The sequence below is a fragment of the Pongo pygmaeus genome, chromosome 3 (genome assembly GCF_028885625.2).
Source record: "Pongo pygmaeus isolate AG05252 chromosome 3, NHGRI_mPonPyg2-v2.0_pri, whole genome shotgun sequence".
Lineage (NCBI taxonomy): Eukaryota > Metazoa > Chordata > Mammalia > Primates > Hominidae > Pongo > Pongo pygmaeus.
The window spans coordinates 100678038-100686379 of NC_072376.2; positions in this window are offsets into that span (position 1 = coordinate 100678038).

An 8342-nucleotide genomic window follows, 5' to 3' on the forward strand; every position below is an offset into this window, starting at 1 on the left:
TAAGAACACATTCACTGATTTTGAAATGTAAGAAAAAATATGAATGAACTGGCAGCTATCAGAAATTGAGAGAAAGAAAATAGGGTGCTTTTTTTTCTTTTTTTTTTTGAGATGGAGTTTCGCTCTTGTTGCGCAGGCTGGAGTGCAATGGCACAATCTCAGCTCACCACAACCTCTGCCCCCCAAGTTCAAGCAATTCTCCTGCCTCAACCTCCCAAGTAGCTGGGATTACCGGCATGCACCACCACACCCTGCTAATTTTGTATTTTTAGTAGAGATGGTGTTTCTCTATGTTGGTCAGGCTGGTCTCGAACTCCCGACCTCAGGTGATCCACCTGTCTCGGCCTCCCAAAGTGCTGAGATTACATGTGTGAGCCACTGCGCCTGGCTGGGGTGCTTTTTTTTTTTTTTTTTTAAACAGGGTCTTACTGTGTTGCCCAGGTTGGCCTCCAACTCCTGAGCTTGAACTCCTGGGCTCAAGGGATCCTCCTGCAAAAGCCTCTGAGTGGCTAGGACAGCAGGCACGTGCCACCATGCCTGGCTCAGAAATAGTGTTTTTGTTGTTGTTGTTTGTTTTTTGTTTTTGAGATGGGGTCTTGCTCTGTGCTCCAGGCTGGAGTGCAGTGGTGTGATCTAGGCTCACAGCAAACTCTGCCTCCTGGTTCAAGTGATTCTCCTGCCTCAGCCTCCTGAGTAGCTGAGATTGTAAGCATGCACCACCATGCTCATCTAATCTTTGTATTTTTAGTAGAGACGGGTTTCACAATGTTGGCCAGGCTGGTCTCGAACTCCTGACCTCAAATGATTGGCCCGCCTCGGCCTCCCAAAGTGCTGGGATTACAGGTGTGAGCCACAGCACCCAGCCAGAAATATGGTTTTAATAGTTATTACTGTTTCTTCCTCTATCGGTTTACTAAATTTCATCACTGTCAGTATTTTTTGAGTGAGAAAGAGGCAAAAGAATATTAAGAAGAAATTTAATCAGTCAGGGAAAGAGATAGTTTAAAAAAGGAAGACAGTAGGAAGATACTAAGAGTAAAAAAGCATATAAGAGAAGAGGGAAAAGCATAGAAACATTTGCTAAAAAAGCAAAACCTAGAGACAGGAACCAGTGGCAGAAAGAGGTATATGTTACTGTGTAGGTTGTATATTAACTTGAATGAATCACAAATGTCTCATGACAACGCTACATGGTATTATAATCATCCTCATTTTTAAATGACAAAACCAAGTGACAGCATGGATTAAATAACTTGCTCTTTTATTCTAGGGGACAGTAGAGGGAGATGAGATTGAGGCAACATCACTCTTTGTTGTTGTTGTTGTTGTTGTTGTTGGGTTCTTAGAGACAGGGTCTTGCTTTGTTGCCCAGGCTGGAATCAGTGGCTCCATCATAGCTCACTGCACCCTCAATCTAGTGGGCTCAAATGATCCTCCCACCTTGGCCTCCCAAAGCACTGGGATTACAGGTATAAGCCACAATGCCTGGCCTAATTTCATGCTCTAAAGCATTTTTTTCACCACCTCTTATGCAAACATGTAAACATTCCAAAAGATAAGTTTCCATCATCCTTTCAAATAGTGACAACTGATTCAGCAATTTAACATAAATCTATTTGCCTTTGTTCTAATATACTTTAATTTTTTTTAAATATTCATTTATTTGTTTGTTTATTTTTGAGACAGAGTCCTGCTGTGTCATCGCCCAGGCTGAAGTGCAGTGGCGTAGTCTCGGCTCACGGCAACCTCCACTCTCAGGTTCAAGTGATTCTTATGCCTCAGCCTCCCAAGTAGCTAAGATTATAGGCATGTGCCACCATGCCCAGCTATTTTTTTTGAGATGGAGTCTCACTCTGTTGCCCAGGCTGGAGTATAGTGCAACCTCTGCCTCCCAGGTTCAAGCGATTCTCCTGCCTAAGCCTCCCAAGTAGCTGGGACTACAGGTGCATGCTACCATGCCTGGCTAATTTTTGTATTTTTAGTAGAGACGGGGTTTCACCATGTTAGCCAGGATTGTCTCAATCTGTTGACCTCGTGATCCATCCACCTTAGCCTCCCAAAGTGCTGGGATTACAGGCGTGAGCCGCCGCGCCCAGCCTTGTATTTTTAGTAGGGACAGGGTTTCACTATGTTGGCCAAACTAGTCTCAAACTCCTGGCCTCAAATGATCCACCTGCCTCAGCCCCCCAGAGTGCTGGGATTATAGGCATGAGCCACCACACCCAGCCTAGACTTTAATTTTTAAGTAATTATTTTTTCCCCAAATAAATTCTAAAGGTTTTCATCTTTGGAAAAATGGCAGTGTGCTCTTTCACCTACACCAAAGAGTATGGTAGAGCATATTCGTTCATTTCTTCATTCATAAATTGCATGCCTATGTGCAGAACTGTGATCGGTACCCTGTGTATATGACAGAATAAAACACACCTGGATACCTGGCTCCCATTCTCCAAGAACTTACACAGTGACTTTTAGGGGTTAATTTGGAAGATGTTCACTGGTTTAGCATCTAATAAACCGTGTAATTTTGAAAACAAGGGGCTAGATTAGAAAACCCAACATTAATATTATCTGATTTTTAAAATGTGGATGTTGGGACAGGGATTCTCTCTAATGAGTTTGGGTTTACGCTTTGGGTTAGACAGGCTGCTCACATTTCTTTGATCCTTAAGAGCAGGCATGGTGTCAGGGAAATATCACAGCGTGAAGATCTTCTTGGCAGGACCTAAGAAGACTCTTAGATTTGTATCTTCTTACGTTATCATCTTTTCATACTTCAGGCATCAATGTCATATTTTGTCAGCTGTGCTGCAAAACTTTCTAGAACTGATTGAACAAGAGCTTCAAACAATGCTGGGCTCACCTACTCCATTTGGTTCTAATTGGAGAAATCTGAGGACCTCATTCTTCTTAGCAACACAGTGATTTTAACTTTTTCCATGATTCATTTTTTTTGGAAGGCTGCCTTCTCAAGTTTCAAAAAAGGCTCAGGAATTACATAACTCTATTCTAAGTTTGTCATTCAGACCCATTGAATGCCTACTATGTGTCAGACCCTGTGGTAATTGTTAGGATTATATAGAAAGAAGACCTAGGCTGGGCGCAGTAGATCACGCCTGTAATCCCAGCACTTTGGGAGGCTGAGGCAGGCAGATCACAAGGTCAGGAGTTTGAGACCAACCTGGCTAACATGCCCCATCTCTACCAAAAATACAAAAATTAGCTGGGCGTGGTGGTGTGCACCTGTAATCCCAGCTACTCGGGAGGCTGAGGCTGGAGAATTGCTTGAACCCGGGAGGCAGAGGTTGCAGTGAGCTGAGATTGGACCATTGCACTCCAGCTCTGGGTGACAGAGCAAGACTCCATCTCAGAAAAAAAAAAAAAAAAAAAAGAAAGAAGACCCAATCCCTGCCCTTAAGGAATTCACAGTCTAAAGGAGAAGCAAGGGAAGGAAACAAAGCATCATAATGCAGGGTAGTGAGTGTTCGAATAGAAGTAAGCATTGGATGTAGGCATACACAAAAGGGGAACTTAGACTGGGAGTCTTAGAACAAACATCTTGGAGGAAATGACATCTGAATTTTGAAGTTTGCCAAGGAAAGAAGCAGGGAGATGAGTTAAAGGGAGAGAGAAAAAAGTGCACTAAATGGGATCAAGCTTAAGAAGTATATTTGTCCATTCTCATGCTGTTGATAAAGACATACCTGAGGCCGGGCGTGGTGGCTCACGCCTGCAATCCCAGCACTTCAGGAGGCCAAGGTGGGCAGATCATGAGGTCAAGAGATCGAGACCATCCTGGCCAACATGATGAAACCCCATCTCTACTAAAAATGCAAAAATTAGCCAGGCATGACCTGTGCCTGTAATCCCAGCTACCCAGGAGCCTGAGGCAGGAGAATCGTTTGAGCCCAGGAGGCAGAGATTGCAGTGAGCTGAGATCGCGCCACTGCACTCCAGCCTGGCAACAGAACGAGGCTCCATGTCAAAAAAAAAAAAAAAAAAAGACACACCTGAGACTGGGTAATTTATAAAGAAAAAGAGGTTCAATGAGCTCACAGTTCCAAGTTGCTGAGGAGGCCTCACAATCATCGCAGAAGGCGAAAGGCATGTCTTTACATGGCAGCAGGCAAGAGAGAATGAGAGCCAAGAGAAAGGGGTTTCCCCTTATAAAACTATCAGATCTCGTGAGACTTATTCACTACCATGAGAACAGTATGGGGGAAACTGCCCCCATGATTCAATTATCTCCCAACAGGTCCCTACCACAACATGTAGGAATTATGGGAGCTACAATTCAAGATGAGATTTGGGTGGGGATACAGCCAAACCATATCAAGAAGGAAAGTTGTAAGTGGAAGAAATGATGCTGGAGCAGTGGCAGGGAATAGATTACAAAGAAAGTGTCTTTCATGCAATGCTAAAGAACTTTAATTTTACCTAGAAGGTGCAATTGGAAGAATGTAAACATAAGCATGCTTTGATCAGTGTGTGAAGAATGGACAAAGGGTGACCCCGAAGACAAGGGAAATCAGTTGGAAAATTCCCGTGTTGTAGTGAGGATGGAGCAGAGGAGACAAATTATAGACATGAAGGAGCAAAGGCTGGTTCCTGGGTTTTGCCTTGGGAGTCTGAATGGGAGGCATTGCCATTCACTACGAGAGGCAAATTAGAAGGAATAGGTTTGGGTGAGAATTCCATTTTAGATATGTTGAGGTGTCTAGAGGCCCTCAATGGCCATTTTCAATCCATGTCTGGATATTTTAGTTGGGAGCTTAGGAGAGAAATCTTGGCTGGGAGTAAAGTGGCAAGTCACCAGCATACAGGTGACAGGTGCAGTCATAACGCTGTATTGCATTTCACAAAGACAGTACACACCATGAGAAGAGGGATGATGGTAGACAATGAGAGGGCAGGGGACTGAGAAGCAACTGCTGGATATTTAGAAGGAAAACCAGAAAAGTAGTGATGGGAAAGATAAGACTGCTTAATGAGAGGGCAGTGGCCAAGAGGGTTAAATGCTAAAGAGCTCATGTAAGTTAAAACTAAAAAGAACCACTGTGTATCTAGCCAATAAGAGGTCAGTGTGGACCTTTGAGACCAATGTTTCACTGGTGTGGTGGAGTCAGAGGACAGAATGCAGGGAATTGAGAAGTGAATGAGAAATGGGAAAGTGAAGCCATAAATGTGGTCAGGGAAGTGTAAAATCCAAGAGTTTGGTTAACTTTAGTCTTGGTCTTGTTTACTTTTACTGTGTTTTCTCCTTCTTGCCCTGACACATTTTCCACTTACTATCTTCCTCCTGGTTTCCAATGAATGGCTGCAGCATTCTCATGTTCCTGCTGGTATTTTTTCATTTACTTATTAATGTGTAAGTACTTATTAACCTTATCTGACTTTTGCAGTGGAAAATAACTGACTTTGCGATGAAATAGGGCTGGGTTTGAATCCCTTGCTAGAGTCCTCAGGGGCTGCTTTTTTTGTTATCTACAGGAGTTTCAATCTATACAGAAATCTTCTCAAACCAGCCAGTGGCTGGGAACTGAGACTGCTGGGCCTGAGGCAGCTCTTTCCTCCACTTCTGCCTCTCTCTGGGAAATGTCTTCTCTCATCTCTGCTATTCTCTGCACTTAACAGTGTGCACGTTTTCTAGAAACCACTAGGCCAGTTTGACATCTATCAATCCTAGCTCCTTCCATTACACAGCTCAGGAGCCCGACCTTCTCTCAGCATAAATTTTTAAGAGAATATGGTTGTTGACTAGCCAAGGATTGACTTTAGGATCGTGTAGTCCAAATAGCAAGAAGTGGCCAGGCGCGGTGGCTCATGTCTGTAATCCCAGCACTTTGGGAGGTGGAGGTGGGACAATAACTTGAGGTCAGGAGTTTGAGATCAGCCTGGCCAACATGGTGAAACCCCATCGCTACTAAAAATACAAAAATTAGCCAGGCGTGGTGGCGCACACCAGTAATCCCAGCTACTTGGGAGGCTGAGGCAGGAGAATCGCTTGAGCCTAGGAAGCGGAGGTTGCAGTGGGCCAAGATTGTGCCACTACACTTTAGCCTGGGAGACAGAGCAAGACTCTGTCTTAAAAAAAAAAAAAAAAGATAGCAATAAGTGTCAGTTGGTACAAACAAGGCCACCAGACCAAACATTTAAGTAAGAGCTATGAGTAAGGGGCAGTTCCCAGGAATGAAGGTTTGAACTGCACAGAAACTGGTGTGGGATTTTGGACAAATCCCTCAATCTTTTCAGTCTTAAATGCAGAGTGAAGTTAAAACTTAGTGGATGCAGGCCAGGGCACAGTAGCCCACACCTGTAATCCCAGCACTTTGAGAGACTCAGGCAGGGGGATCACTTGAGGCCAGGTGTTTGAGACCAGCCTGGACAACATAACAAGGCCCCATCTCTACAAAAAAATTACACCTATAATATAGTTTTAGCTACTCAGGAGGCTGACGTGGGAAGATTCCTTAAGCCCAGGAGTTCAAGGCTGCAGTGAGCTGTGACAGTGCCACTGCACTCCAGCCTGGGTGACAGAGCAAGACTGTATCTCTAAAAAAACAAAAAAATAAAAATCTTAGTGGATGCTGTGTTGTGCGAGAACTCTTTCTCTAGTTGCTAGGAGCGCCGCCAGGGGACAGCTCTCATCTGTCATCCTCTCCAGGTATTTCCTGATGGCAGATGGCAGAAGACAGTCTCCTTGTTCAGTCATGTCCTTTTTCCAAGGACTATCTGCATCCAATTAATGCTTAATGTCGGGGTAATAAAAATCTGTTCCCCAGACCCCCATCAAGTGGGCACAACTCTAAGGGACATTGCAATTCCAGAACTCCCTGCAGAGGACAGTGGGCCCGTCATGACGTGACAGACCAAAGTCTCCCTCTGCCCATTCCTGCTTCTGTCCTTTCCCTGTCGTATGTGTTGTTTCCAAGAGCATTACCTAATAAACTTCCTGCACACTAATCTCAGTCTGAGTCTTCTTCCTAGGGAACCCAACCTGTGACAATACCGTACCTCCATCTTACAATATTTTGGGAAGAAATAAATGAAATAGGACAACTCCTGGGACACCTTAATTGAAAGCTCTTTCTCTGAGCTCTTACCATGAAGTTTTCTGCTACTAAACTTTTTCTTTTTCTTTTTTGTTTTGAGAAAGAGTCTCACTCTGTTGGTGCGATCTTGGCTGACTGCAACCTCCACCGCCCAGGCTCAAGCGATTCTTGTGCCTCAGCCTGCAGAGTAGCTGGGACTACAGGCCTGCACCACCAAACCCGGCTAATTTATTTATTTTTAGTAGAGATGGGGTTTCACCATGTTAGCCAGGCTGGTCTTGAACTCCTGGCCTCAAAAGATCTGCCCCCCTCAGCCTCCCAAAGTGCTGGGATTACAGGAATGGGCCACGGCACCTGGCCTTCTACTACTACTTTTATTAATGCCTTCTGTTCTCCTAGCCTCTACGTATGTGTGTTGTAGAGCACTATTGGCTTCTTTACATTATGCTCCCTTCTTTTTTGTGTGCTCTGCAGTAACTTAAGATTTGCTCCCACATAGTATTTTCCCTTTGGCTAGGGTCAACTTCATGAGCATCAATCCTGTGTAGCTACACAGGGCCCAGCACTTGGAAGGGTCCCATGCTTGATTTAATGCTCTATTCTTGGAATCTTGAAATTCCTTTTCCCTTTTTTTGAGATGGAGTCTGAAGTCTTGCTCCCTGTTGCCCAGGCTGAAGTGCAGTGTCAAGATCACAGCTCACTGCAGCCTCAACCTTCTGGGCTCCAGCAATCCTCCCATCTCAGCCTCCTTAATAGCTGGGACTACAGGCGTGCACCACCACATCTGGCTAATTTTTCTGTTTTTTATAGACACAGGGTTTCACTACATTGTCCAGGCTGGTCTCAAACTCCTGGGCTCAAACAATCCACCCATCTTGGCCTACCAAAGTGCTGGGATTACAGGCATAAGCCACCACACTGGACCCTTTATTAAATTCTTAATAATTTTTTAATAATGGTTCTGCATTTTCATTTTGCACTGGGCTCCACAAAAAACAAAAAAAAACAAAAAAAAAACTAGTCTTGCTTTTGGCTCCCTGCCTCCTAAGATGTGAAATAGATCTCCTGGTCTGGGCTAGAACCTACCCTTGGTGTGTTACCAAAGGCTCAGTGACTTCACTGGTTAGATCCCTGTTGCCTCCAATTCGCTTCACTTGTTCAGATACACACTGCTATCTTTCTGGTATAACTCACTTTCCTCACTTTTCCATCTCCTGACAAAATCTCTCTGGGAAGATAATCAACCACCATTGTCCCCAAGCCCTGCTACAACCACCCTGGTGTCTTCTA